The sequence below is a fragment of the Dromaius novaehollandiae genome, chromosome 10, assembly GCF_036370855.1.
Source record: "Dromaius novaehollandiae isolate bDroNov1 chromosome 10, bDroNov1.hap1, whole genome shotgun sequence".
NCBI classification, from domain to species: Eukaryota; Metazoa; Chordata; class Aves; order Casuariiformes; family Dromaiidae; genus Dromaius; species Dromaius novaehollandiae.
The window spans coordinates 19,007,603-19,020,226 of record NC_088107.1 but is presented as its reverse complement, the minus strand read 5'-3'; the positions used below and the strand labels follow the sequence as shown (position 1 = coordinate 19,020,226).

Here is a 12,624-nt window from a genome sequence, read left to right as displayed (position 1 = left end):
CAGATAGAATTACTTTTATTGTACTAGTTTTATCAGAGTTGCTCAGAACAGAATCCTTAAAGTTACATTGGGGAAGAGGGGAGAGAAATGCCTAAAAAGGCTGGGCTATATTACATGCATTTCCTGGTGTCCTACCAGTCATAGTGTCCATAGTGATCACTTAGATCACTTATTTTTGACAGCAAACTAAATGGGGAATAGCTTTTGACATCTGTGCATATTTTAAGTGCTACATTTTAATTTGCTAAAAATATATGTATTGCCAGCATGTAGTTGCTCTTTCAGCTGAAGAAGTAAGTAGAGAATGGATAGAAAGGATTTATTTATTTATTTATTTCTGTCCTGGTGATACATTGAACAGAAGAAATATAAGAATGTTTCAATAGTTGTTTGTTAATACGTAGTTGAAAAAGGAATATCCCCTGACTGCTTGATTATTTTCAGGGCAGTGATAAAAGCTATTGATAATGATTGTAAAAAGAAATCATTTGATTTTGAAAGTTGTGTAACAGAGTTTTCAGTTATTTCTCCATATCTAATAAGAGTTCCATAGTGTAGATATATCATTTTGTCAACATTATGTACATGGAAATGTTGTTAAGGCGTGTTCACATTAGATGGTTATCTTTGCAGTTGAAAGTATCCTTGAAAGTGTTTGTTATTAAAAGTTACTTCTGTAAGTGGATGAGGATTTTCCAGCTTGGATTCCTGAAGTTCTCTAAGGGTGATGAAGATGAGGATCGTAGATGCTTGCAGTTTCTGACTGCTGCTTATATTTCCTTTGCAATGTATGGGGGTTTTTTAGATGTCAGTCTTAAGTTTAAGATAATCTAAACTCGTGCGTGAGGATGTCTGTGATGTACATTCATGAATAAATTTCAACAAAGAATTGAGGATAACTTTGGTGAGATGCATCATGACTCTTACCTGAAAATATATCATGGCACGTATTAGCTCACAAACACTTGGTAATTATTACATCAAGTTGAGTTGTCGCACAGACAGTTTGGATTTTTTTGCATAAGCAGTATTATCAATTGAGATTCCGTTATTTGTGTATGTATTAGACAAGGAAATAATGTTCTGTTTTTACATTCTCTAGTTCTCACGGTTTCTTAAAAATTGCGGGATTTATTCAATCTATTCCTGTTTTAAAAGCATCATTGGAAAGAATATTTTCCATGATGAAAAGGCTTCGGCAGGTATCTGCTAAATAGTGATTGTGATGAGGCTGGGCTCAGTTGCAAGGGTATGTTTTGTGAATGAATTAAAAAAATAGAGACCATAAAACTGATCTTAAATGCCTTTTAAAATAATAAGATAAAGCTTATAGTAATTGGATTATGTACTTGCAAGCAATAGTAATTATACTTAAGAAATAGCATTTACCTTTGCATATAATCTATTTCTATTTGTTTAAAAAATAGCCCTTGTAATAAAGTAGTGTTCCTTTTTTGTTTCTTCAAGTGATTGTCCCTTTTTTCCATGCAGAAAATAGCTATACTAGTTGACATAAGTCTTCTCCTGGATAACTCTTTACTCGTTTATTGCCTTAGATCTTGATAGCTTATGAAAAGAGAAACTTACAAAGTTTTGTTTGATGAACCTTTAGAAAGAAAACTGAGGAATTTTTAATTGTGAATTACCATTTTCATCTAGGATGGGAAGGTGTTTTTTCATTCAGAATTCTTTTTTTTTTTTTTCTTAATTGTCTGGGTTGTGCTCAAGTAATCTTTTTAATGCAAGTTATTGCATGCAGTAATTTAACTGCATCAAGAGTATTGTGTTCAGTAGGCTGCTAAGGACAAGGGTGAAGCTTTTTTTTAGCAATTATCATTATTATTATTCAAATAATGCAGAATAAGTACAATTAATAGCCTGTCTTCTTCTTTTCCAGATTTCTCAGGGGACACAATTTTGCTTATTCATACCTTCTACTGTGGAAAAAATGGATTATTTTCCTCACCAAAAACCAGCGGTATAATGCCCATATGACACATGCCTCAAGGAAATCTTATTTAAAGTCTGTTGAAAGTAAGTCGAATGAAAAACTTGCTTAAAGGTAGCTTTAATCAGCCGTACAGCTATTTATGGCTCAGGAGTAAGCAGCCTGAACAAGAGAACTAATCTTAGCAGTCTGGCTTTTCAGCAGCAGCTGTTTGTTCTTAAATGAAAGCACTGGGGGAAATAGCTTGCTGTAAAGCAGAGGTTGAGGTTGAGCTGCTTCCTGACCACTGCATGCCAATGCGTCATACCTGTCTGTGTGCTGTTCTTCTCTCCTGTTAAAAGTTTACTTCAATAAATTGAAAATCAGAAGATCAGGGGTTATGCCTGAGAAACATGATCTAAAAGATTATCTGCATTGTAAATGAAGACTTAGACTCCTGTTGCTATGACAATTAATTTTAGAATTGGCAATGTTAGAAGTAGGGTGCTAAATAACTCAAAATACAAGAAACAGCAAGTGGTTAAGCCGTTTTTTGTTGTTTTGATTGCTGAGTTACATCCGCTTCCTAGTGCCCATCGGCCTAAGTGTTACATTTTTAATGCAATACAAACTTAAATTAATGAAACTGCATGTTATATATCCAGTAATGGTTTTTCTGACGTCTTGCTTTTTGCATACTGAAGTAAATTGTATGCATGCATATTTGCAAAGTATGCAGTATGTGTATGTGAGAGAAAACTGTGCAAGATTAGAGTTTTGGCCAGAATACCTTCTTTATCTGGAAGAAGGATGACATATTTGGAGGAATATGTTCAATATTTGCAAGCAATTTTTTTTCTTGCAGCATCTGGAAAAACTTGTAAATGAGGGAGATGAGGGAAAAAATTAGGAAACATTTCTCAATGAGGAAAAAAGCTAGCATGTTCATATTGCTTATATTCTGTTCCATAGGGATATTTTCCAATGTAAAAGATACGTGTAAGTGTTACTTAATGAAGTTGTGCATTTAATACTAAGCCTCAGATTAACATTTGAAACCCTAATTATTGTATTTCCAGTACAGTACAATAATACACTGCCTAATTCCTTATCACTCCCCCAAGTAAAAGCATATTTGATACTTGATTTTGATTTAAAATGGAGGCTCTTCTGTTTTGGGGAAATTCCATTTTCATCAGCGGCTTTACATTTATTTCTTGCACTGCTGCTTTCTGCCAGAATACAATTAGCACACTATGAGAAGTCCTGTGAATAAAATAAGAGAAAGGCTGTCTTATGGTCAGGCTCCTTATCCGCTGTCCAATATGAAAGCAAAAACATGATATCAATGATCTTGTTTTATCCTGAAAAAATACTGACTGAAGGATGTAGATGATCCCTACCTGGAAAGGCTGTCTCCTGTTTGTTGATTTATTTCAGCTCTGGCCCCCTATTTCCATGGACTTGTCATTTATCTATGACAGTTTTTTCCCCCTCTGAGAATATAATCATTCTTGAGTAAGAATCAGTGTTACAAAATCTCTCTGAAGCTCCATGAAAAGACAGTTGTGAAAGCGTTCCCGCAGAACAGTGGTGCAGAAGCACCGTCTGAATAGCTGAATTCACCCCCCTGCATGTGCATCCGGCACAGCGCTGCTGCTGTGCCTTTTCCTAGGCTGTCATCAGTGGCGGAGTATAAAAAGAGAACCTCTCAGAGCCTTTGATATCACTGTTTGCAGGTGTTTCTGAACATCTTCAGGAGATTCAGGTATTCTAAGGTATTTGGTGTCTTCAACTTTCCATGTTTTTTCATTGGGAGTGTGCTATAGCTCTTAAATACAGCATGATCTTTTCAGTCTTTTTTTTCCTACTTTATTTTATCTTAGTCATTAGCCACTAATATGAGGTTATAACCTCTAATTCTCAAATAAACCTACTGTCAAAAGATGATTCATCAGAGTCCTTTATCAATGGTTTTAGCTTCAAACAATTCAAATAAGTGAGAAAATAATAAGAGTTTTAAATAAACAGTGTTTCAGAAAACTGAAATGTAGCTGTGCACTCCCCAGCTGATCTCTGAACTTGGGTGATACTCTTCCTAAAACTGAATTTAAAATAATTGAACACAGTCCTCCTCCTCTTTTGGATAACAGCACTTCTTTGCTGGTTCCCAGGGTGGTTTAATGGGTTGGCTGAAGATTCTTCAGCATAGCTTTACTCGTTCTCTATTTTTTTCACTTCTGTGGCTAATGTGTCAGTTCAGGGTTTCTCTACACAGGATACTGAGGAAAATTAACGTAACTTAACTAAATGTAGGAATTTAAAGAGGACGGCTTAAATCCTGCCAGGTCCCTGTGTGCACTCTCCCATTCATAATTAAAGTGGCCTCCAGTGAATTTAGTTTAATGCACTTTGAAAGCAAAATGAGCTAAACCAAATTAAGGCCACATTTTATTCCCAAATGAAGGTGTCTGCAAAGAAACTAAAATACTTGGACAAATCCAGTTAAATTAATTTGGGTTAATTTTCCTGAGTGCCATTCTGTAGACAGTTGTTAGCTTAGTAGCAATACCTGGCTGGAGTTCTTTTCTTCTTTCTTGTTCTTCCCATTTTGTTCCTATGACACTGATACTTTACACTGGGAGAATCTTCCTAAGGAAGATGGCCCATAAATGTCCCAGTCACTAAATGCTGTCTTGTGGTTTTCTCATATTTTAAGAGTCAACGTTTTAAGATTCATATACAAATAACCCACTTTGCCATCAAGTCTGGTGCATGTTACTTTTTGTTCAGAGAGTTGTTACCATTTTGGCTGCTTCAACCCATGCCTTTTAACCTATCACTGTAACCACATCTGCTTTCAAGACCTTGCTCGTCTAGCAACTTTTGAAGCATTTTTGCAGATTTTGTAGAACTGCGTCATTGTTATTGTATGTAAGTTGTGATCACGTGTCCCCTCTATAATGCAATTATGTAACGCTTAATAATAATGCCTCTTAATGGAGTGATTTGGCATTCTTCTGGCAGAACCCGGTAAGGGGCAGCTAATTTGAAGGGAGCCAGATTAAACATGTTTGTTAGAGTTTACTTAAAAGAGCATATGATAAGAATATATAAATAATTTAATAGTTTATATAATATATTATGTAATTCTAGTAATTTTTTTATACATGTATGTGTGCCCACACACACACACACATATATGTATATGTATGAATTTTCCTTTACCCTCTCCGCTGAAGAGGAGCTGGTTTTCCTTGATGGGTGCAGAGGCCTGGAGGAACATTTTGGTGAAATGTATGATAGCTTAACCAGTTGAGTTTGTACAGATGTGTTCCCTGAATAACACTTGTTTCTTTCATTGGAGTTACGTGTACAGCGTGGACCTAGTCATAGAAAACAGATTGCCAACTTTAGACCCACTTTTCTGGTTTGTTGATTTATTTCAGCTCTGAACCCCCATTTCCATGAACTTGTCTTTTATCTATGACATTTTTTTCTCTCCAAGAATATAATCATTCTTGAGTAAGAATCAGTGTTACAAATGTAATAAAATTGTCTAATATAGATGGACTTCTATGAGAGATGTTCTTGTGAATATTATGTTAAAAACTGCCTTTTGTCTGTGCTTTCTTGGCAGCTAAAACTGGAGACTATTTGAAGATAAAAGTCTGTTTAAAACAGAACGGGTGTGAGGCTGGCATAGTCATCTCTAATTAATTTGAATGGGATGAATACAAAATGTAATACTAAAATACTTAAAAGACATAATCTCTCTTAATTGTCCCTTAAAATTCTGTATTATTGGAGTTTGAGTGTAAATATCTACTCTTAACTTTAATTATCAAGACCGATGTAGTCTGAGAGATGTGTTCTGGGTGGCTCAGTGTTGGCTTAAGCAGCTTTTATGCACTGTGTGAAGAAGCTACCCTGTGTCCAGTGGTATGAGAGTCTCTATCAAATTTGAATTTATGGTGGGCTGCATTATTAAATGGGAGTTAGGGGAAAAGAAGAGAGTTTTGTAGAAATTGAAGGGTTGGCATGTCAAGGAATGATAAAATTACTGCAGAAGTAGCAAGGATGTCCTGAGCAGAGGAACGGTGTGGAATAGTTCTTTCTACAGTTGTATTGTTTATCACTTGTCAGTCTGAGAGCTACTTTTGTTAGGAAGCGGAGCGAGCTTCTGTTTGAATATTTGTGTTTAACAAGACACAGTGTGTCTTTCTAACTAAAGTCATCATGCTTAGGAAAAGCAGTTCTTGAAAACTTAAAAATTTGCTGGATAAACTTGGTGTTGGAATTGTCCAGTTGTTTGTATTTACGGTCTTGTGCAGTCTTGGCAAATGAAGGTGAACATAGAAAAATTCCCAGGGACTTGATCTTCCAGCATTTAAGGTGTGATTCAGATACTTAAATGTGTAGCCGATAACTATTATAGGTAGAAATAGGTGATTCAGGTACCTAAGTGTAGATGTGTAGTGCCATCTTTAGAAGCTCTGTAGTATCTGGCCTGGCAAATGTGACACAGACCCATACGCTTTTGGAGCAGTAGCTGGGGGCCCAGAAGATACTATGTGACATCTAAAATAGCACTACCTACCTTCACGTGCCTGAATTAATTTCTACATATTTTATTAGACTGTACTGTTTTTCTACATATTCTTCTACATATTTTATTAGACTGTATGTTCTTCCACCCCCTGTGCCCCTTTGACATAACTTCTGTCCAAATCCCCATGTTTGTTTTCCTCCTTCCAATTACTGGATGTTCATAACTGCAAAAATAACTGAATTACAGACCTGTATACTTTTCTTCCTATGGCTAGAGATTCTGTCGAGTTATTTCATATAATTTCCCCTTTCAGATTTGGGAGTTGCGCTATGTTGTATGCAGCTGTCATCAGTCAGGCTGAATTTTATAAGGCTTCACGTTATGTAGCTTCTGCTTGAGAATTTCTTTAAACTCAGGTTCTTCCTCCTAGTTACTTTTTAGTCTGTTTAAAAAAAAGGAGGGGGGAGTCCAGGGTGGGTATCTTTTCTTCTACATATTCATACTACTATTAAAAAAAAAAGAAAGAAAGAAAATCAAACATCTTATGCAAAATTATATATGCATTTCAATAAAAATTGTGTATTTTTTTCCAGTAAAGGTGGTTATTGTTGAAATTTTCCCTTTGAGAAATCAGAATTAGCATGTTTCCGTTTTGACTTAATGTAATTGCTATAGGATATGATTTCCGTATCCTATATCTCCATAGGATATCCATATCTCCAAGCATATGATTTATAGAAATAATACGTAAATAAAAATTATTGGTGTAGTGTAATTACTCTAGTAGTGTATTGGTTGGGTAACCTACTCATCTGCAAATGACACGTGGCTTGTGACAGCCTGAATGCTGAATGCTTGTTGATGAACAAAAAAACCTTTTGAAATCCCAGATAACAGCAAATCTCTGTTATTAAGTTTAGTTATCAGTTGCTGGCCCACTTAAATTCAAGTGACCAAGAAAAATAAGGTATTCTTTCTGCAAACATTAGAAGTAACTGAATTATAAGTGTGTAAATATATCAAGAAGAGAAGAGGTAAGGGATACAGATTGCGAGTTATAAAGGGTCATCATACAGAGGTTTTCATCCATTGCTTTTTAAACAACCAGAGCTCTTAAATAGCCTTCAGGATTAAAGAAACGGGCAAAGAACAGTGAAGCAATTGTCAAATGTGAAACTAATTCAGAATAATTAACACTTTTATAAATGTTTGGAGGGTTTCATGTAAATTAGAATGAACATTTCAATAAAGAGATGTTTCAGGTAGCTTCTATTTAACTCATGAAAAAAGTGTCCTGACTAGAATTACTTCCTTTTTGATGGCTGAAAATTTAAAGTATAATTCTATGCAAGCAGAGATTCACTCTGAGATGCTAAGAACTAAATATACACGCAGGGACAGATACCAGCATTAACATGTAGATAGATATGTAAAATCAAACCTGTATTGTCAGTGATAGAAGACCATCTTGATGATGTAGCAGGAAGAATAGTCAGTCATGCTGAAACATGATAGATAGTTTAAGAAGTTTAAAGATATCCACAACAGATAACTTCAGAGTGTTAAGACAGTGTTGACTTCAATAATTCTGGATCTCATTTAGCCGGTGGATGATCCCAAAAGGCATTTTCTGGCTGGTGGGAATTAGCAGTTGCAAGTGAAACATGGAAGGCCAGGAGTGTGTACATCATGTGCACATCATTTTGAAAGTTTTTCAAGCCAAATTCTGTTCTAATGTTTCAAAAGAAGACAAGAACAACTCTGGTTATCCATATCAACAATTGAAACAGAAATATGCTAGATGTTACCAGCAGGATATGATCCTACTGCAAAATAAAGATAAATAAGAAGACAGACAGTGTGCCGGAACATGCCTGTTCAGTGTCTTGAGGTGCTAATTTTAACTCTCTGGATTGATTAATTATTTTCACTTGCATAAAGTCCAACTCACTGTTTAATCACAGCTCAGAAGAACAAGAGCTTTGATATTACTAATAGGCTTGCTTTCTGCCACCTTACGGAAATAAAATACCCTTCTTAGCTGCAACTGTCATTCTTTGAGCAGAGTATAAGAGAAAAAAGGTCTTGATTTAGGCTATTCCTTGTGGGTCTGAGAGGCCTGAACTTTTTCAGACCAGTGAATAAATCTTACAGTTAGTGGAAAAAATACTCTGCCTCTGGTTTCTCAAAAGACCATTCTGTGGTCTGTCAGCAGAATACTTCTGCTGACTCCAGATGCCACTGTCAGGTAAGAGAACTTTTGATTTTTTTAGGAATAAGAATCATGGAAGAAGATCCAAGACCAAGGAGGGTGCTAGATATCAAAAACCAAAGGAAATAGAGAACAATGTCACAGGCTCTATTGCACCTTCCAGTTAAATGGACACAACTCTCTTTAGAAAGTTGCTGTTAAAGTTTGTCCATTGCAAGTAAACCAGCTGCAAGGAGCAGTTGAGTTGGGCACCAGCTGCAGTTTCCAAACAGAGGTTTGGACTGACAGGCAGTGGTGCAGGCTGTGGCAGAATGGGTAGAATTTCTTTATTAGAGGGAAATAAGAACAAAATATAAAACCTTCAACCCTCTGATAGAATACTTAGGAGCTGTAAAACTCTCAGATTAATGTTAATGTAACTGATTCGAATCAGTAGCAATTGGTCCATCAACACTGCCTGGCAGCATGAAGGCAGCATAGAGTTTGTTTACCTCTGATTTTGATAGGATTTCAGCATGTGCTTAAAGCTAAGCACATGGTTCTGTGCTTTCTTGAACTAGTACTACAATAATCTGCATAGAAGTGGTTTAGATGAATGTGCATCAATACAGACTTTTAGCTTACATCATATTGTTACAATTTTATGAAACATCGATGAATTCTTCTCATTGCACATACTTTGCTTAGCTCTGTCAGAGTCCAATACTCTTGAACCAGGTTCTTTTAGATATTCCACATGTGGAGGGTGTAATGTTTAATATCAGATTTACTCATTTGAAGATATTTGATGTTGCATGGGATTTTGATTTAGTAGTGACACAACAATTTATGGAAGTCATGATACAAGTTTAAGTTACACTTAGCAGAACATAGCAATTGCAATATATAATTCAGTTACAATATAGATGTGATTCCCATTACCGGTCTCTGTATGCTCACGATCACAACATTGGGTGACCACAGTCGCCTGGAAGGAATATATGGGTTGAAACCAGCTCAACCCTGCCCTGTTGCTGTCTTCGAAGTTCTTTCTGTTGGTGGTTCAGTTTTTATACTCATGTTGGGCCGAGCCTCGTATATACTCCCCCCACGCTGGTCTGACTAACTCAGGGAGACATTCACACTCTGGATTAACTCAGGGGAAAAACATTTATACAACCAGCTGATCCACTCAACTGATCCAGCCGTTTATGTAAAATAAAGGCCTCCATTTGGTCCCCTTTGTTTGAGATAAATTCAGCTTTCTTTGCAATAGCTGTGGTCAGTCACTCCTGACCTTAAGGTTTGTGGGCACATTGCGCATGCCGGTCCCCTCTGAGCTGCCTTCCTTTGTAGGCCTTTGTTCGTTGGTCACAAGCCCTGTGGGGAATTCTGTTATTTTTCTGTAGTGATTGGTGTTTTGAACCAATATTTCCATTAGAATTTGGAGTCTTAACCTTTTAATGGTTACCCTTATCCAAGTGAAAAGTATTCATTTTTCCTTTTCCTTAATTTTGCCCAAAATTAAGAGCAATCTCCTGACAAGGAACGAAACAAGGCATATGTTCTAGAAAGTAATGTTGAGTTGCTATTAAGTGCCTTTGAAAGGTAGAAGATTGTAGATGTAGAGAATAATGCTATCTTTATGCCAGCTGTTAACACTTCAATTTATATAAATTTGTCATGCTTGCTTTGTGCCAAAAAACTAGATGTTGTTACATTTTTAGCTCAAGTCATGTACTAGTGTTTTTATGTATCTTATCAGATGTATAATTACCATCATCTTAACAAAGATTTATGAGTTCATATAGTTAGTGCTTAAATGTATTACCAGAGGAGTACAATTCTTTTTAAAAAAAGGGGGGGGGGGGCGGGGACAAATTGTATAGAGGACTTTCAGATTATTTTTCTGTGAAGAAAACCTTCAGCTAAGTTTAGTATGTTGTTTAGGCAATCACATATCTTTTTATTGATAAACTATTACCTATATTTACACACAAAGATAAACATTTACTATAGAGTCTATATTTAAATATATGCTATGCATTTACGTATTATAAAGCCAGCAGACACTAGGGAGCAGAAATTTTTTTTCTCCTAGAAGACACTTTGTTTTTATGCCAGTTCTTCATGTGTAATCACTGTCACCTTTGAAAAGTGGTTACAAAATGCCCCTGTGAATTTAATATCTGTTTTTCACAGATGTGAATTATTTTAAAAAACAGTTTTTAGGGAGGATCACACTGTTAAACTTCTAATATTTTTCTTTATATCTGTATCCACACCCCTTCCATATGCATATAGCCTATGTATTACAGAAGTAAACAAATTCCTACATGTTTGCACTTTCTTACATATTTTTCCAAGTGGAAATTATACAGAGAAAGGGAAAAGGTTCAGTATAGACCATTATCATCTGGAAATTGTGTCTTAATGTTGCACTGAGGACCATCTTATTCCATTGTGCAGTGAATAACCCCTGAAAGTGTTTCCTGGAAGCTCAGCGTATTTAGCAATGTTAAAAAAAATAGGCTGCAGAACTGCAAGAAGACTGCCCAGCTGGTGAATCTGGTTTCCTACTGCTGCAGAATTTTATATTGTACTTTATATGCAGTCACCTAGCTCAGTTTTTAGAAATAATTCCTTATTTTCCTCCCAACTCCTACCGGAAGACTGGGGACAGTACTTCTGTCACTGGGGGCCCTCTCTTTATTTCCAGGCTAAGTTTGCTTGTGCTTTGGTGTGTTTATGAAGAGCAGCCTTATCTAGTTCTCCAACTTGTTTTTATAGGCTCTGCAAGCCAGGCTCTTTTTGTCAATTGTCTTAAGATAAAACTTTTAACTTCTGATGATCTCTAGTCTTTCATTTCGCCTATTTCAGTTGGAGATGATCTCTCCAAAACATGAGTCATCAGACTTGCTCCCAGTATTCCAGATGAGGTTTTGCCAACGTCTGTCTTTTGTCTTTACCTTTTTGTTCCATTTTGAGTACTGCAAAACAGAAGCACATTTATGTGTGTGTGTGTATGTATGTATGTAACTGTTTCTGTAGAGAATATGTAGAGAGGGAGAGAGAGAGCGTGTGTGCGAGCGAGAGAGAGAGAAAAAGAGAAAAAGAAGTCCTCAGCTATTTAGGCACTGAAACATATGCTGGACTTTAGTTCTCAGCATCCTAACTCAGATATTAAGCATGATTAAAGTGCTATCCTGAGTAGAAGTATACTGACTTGAAGTCAGTTGAGGCGAGTTAAAAGGAAGTTAGGGAGAAGGCTAGGGAGGGGAATAAAATAAAGGCTGGGGAGAAGTTCAATGTTTGGTATGAGGCAGTGTTCCTGTAAGCAAACTATTATATTGATCACTTAAAAGATTGTGTTGTGATCACTGCAGAAACATTACAGATTCCAAGTCATTCGTTTCAACTACTCATGACACAGTATTTCCTTTCCACTTTTCAGCCTGGTCCTGCATCTTAATAATTAATCACCTTGTACCTGGCCAACAAATGCTCTGAACAATTAGCTGCTGTCACATATAGATGCTATTCCAAGCAGGCAATCTGAAAAACTCACTGCCTGTGGTAACTATCAGTTCCTGTAGTGCTGCATTTGCTTTCTAGCCAAATCTTCTCTAATGGTTTGATCATGACTTTTTTCTGTAATAATTTTTATTTTGCATATGAACATTTGGCAAGGTGTTATCTAATTAAGAGTGCAGCAGCTTTAGAAATGTTGTAATAACCAAATAGAAAGTCCCTAACTTACAGTTTCACAGAGACTTTAATTTTTTTAATATGTAAATGTGTTTTACTTGCAAAAAAGAATGAAAAATTGTACAGCCTGAGTTCAAAGAATTTAGATGCTTTGCTAACAAAAACGGTTTTATTTGGTGCACTGTTTCAGTGTAATGATCTTGTCAATGTGGTAGAATTGTGTCATTCTCCATTGAACATGGCATG

General features: G+C 36.1%; 1 protein-coding gene across 7 annotated transcripts in view; it reads left to right on the top strand.

The window, feature by feature from the left end:
- The window catches only part of OTUD7A (OTU deubiquitinase 7A), a 221,468-nt gene that overhangs the window by 127,740 nt on the left and 81,104 nt on the right, over positions 1–12,624 (top strand). For 6 of the 7 annotated variants that reach the window (XM_026113458.2, XM_026113457.2, XM_026113459.2 and 3 more), the window contains one exon: positions 1,898–2,034. The exons of the other annotated variant lie outside the window; for it this stretch is intronic. The gene's annotated coding sequence lies outside the window, so the exon portion shown is untranslated. The remainder of the gene's footprint in view (positions 1–1,897; positions 2,035–12,624) is intronic. 7 annotated transcript variants of the gene reach the window in all.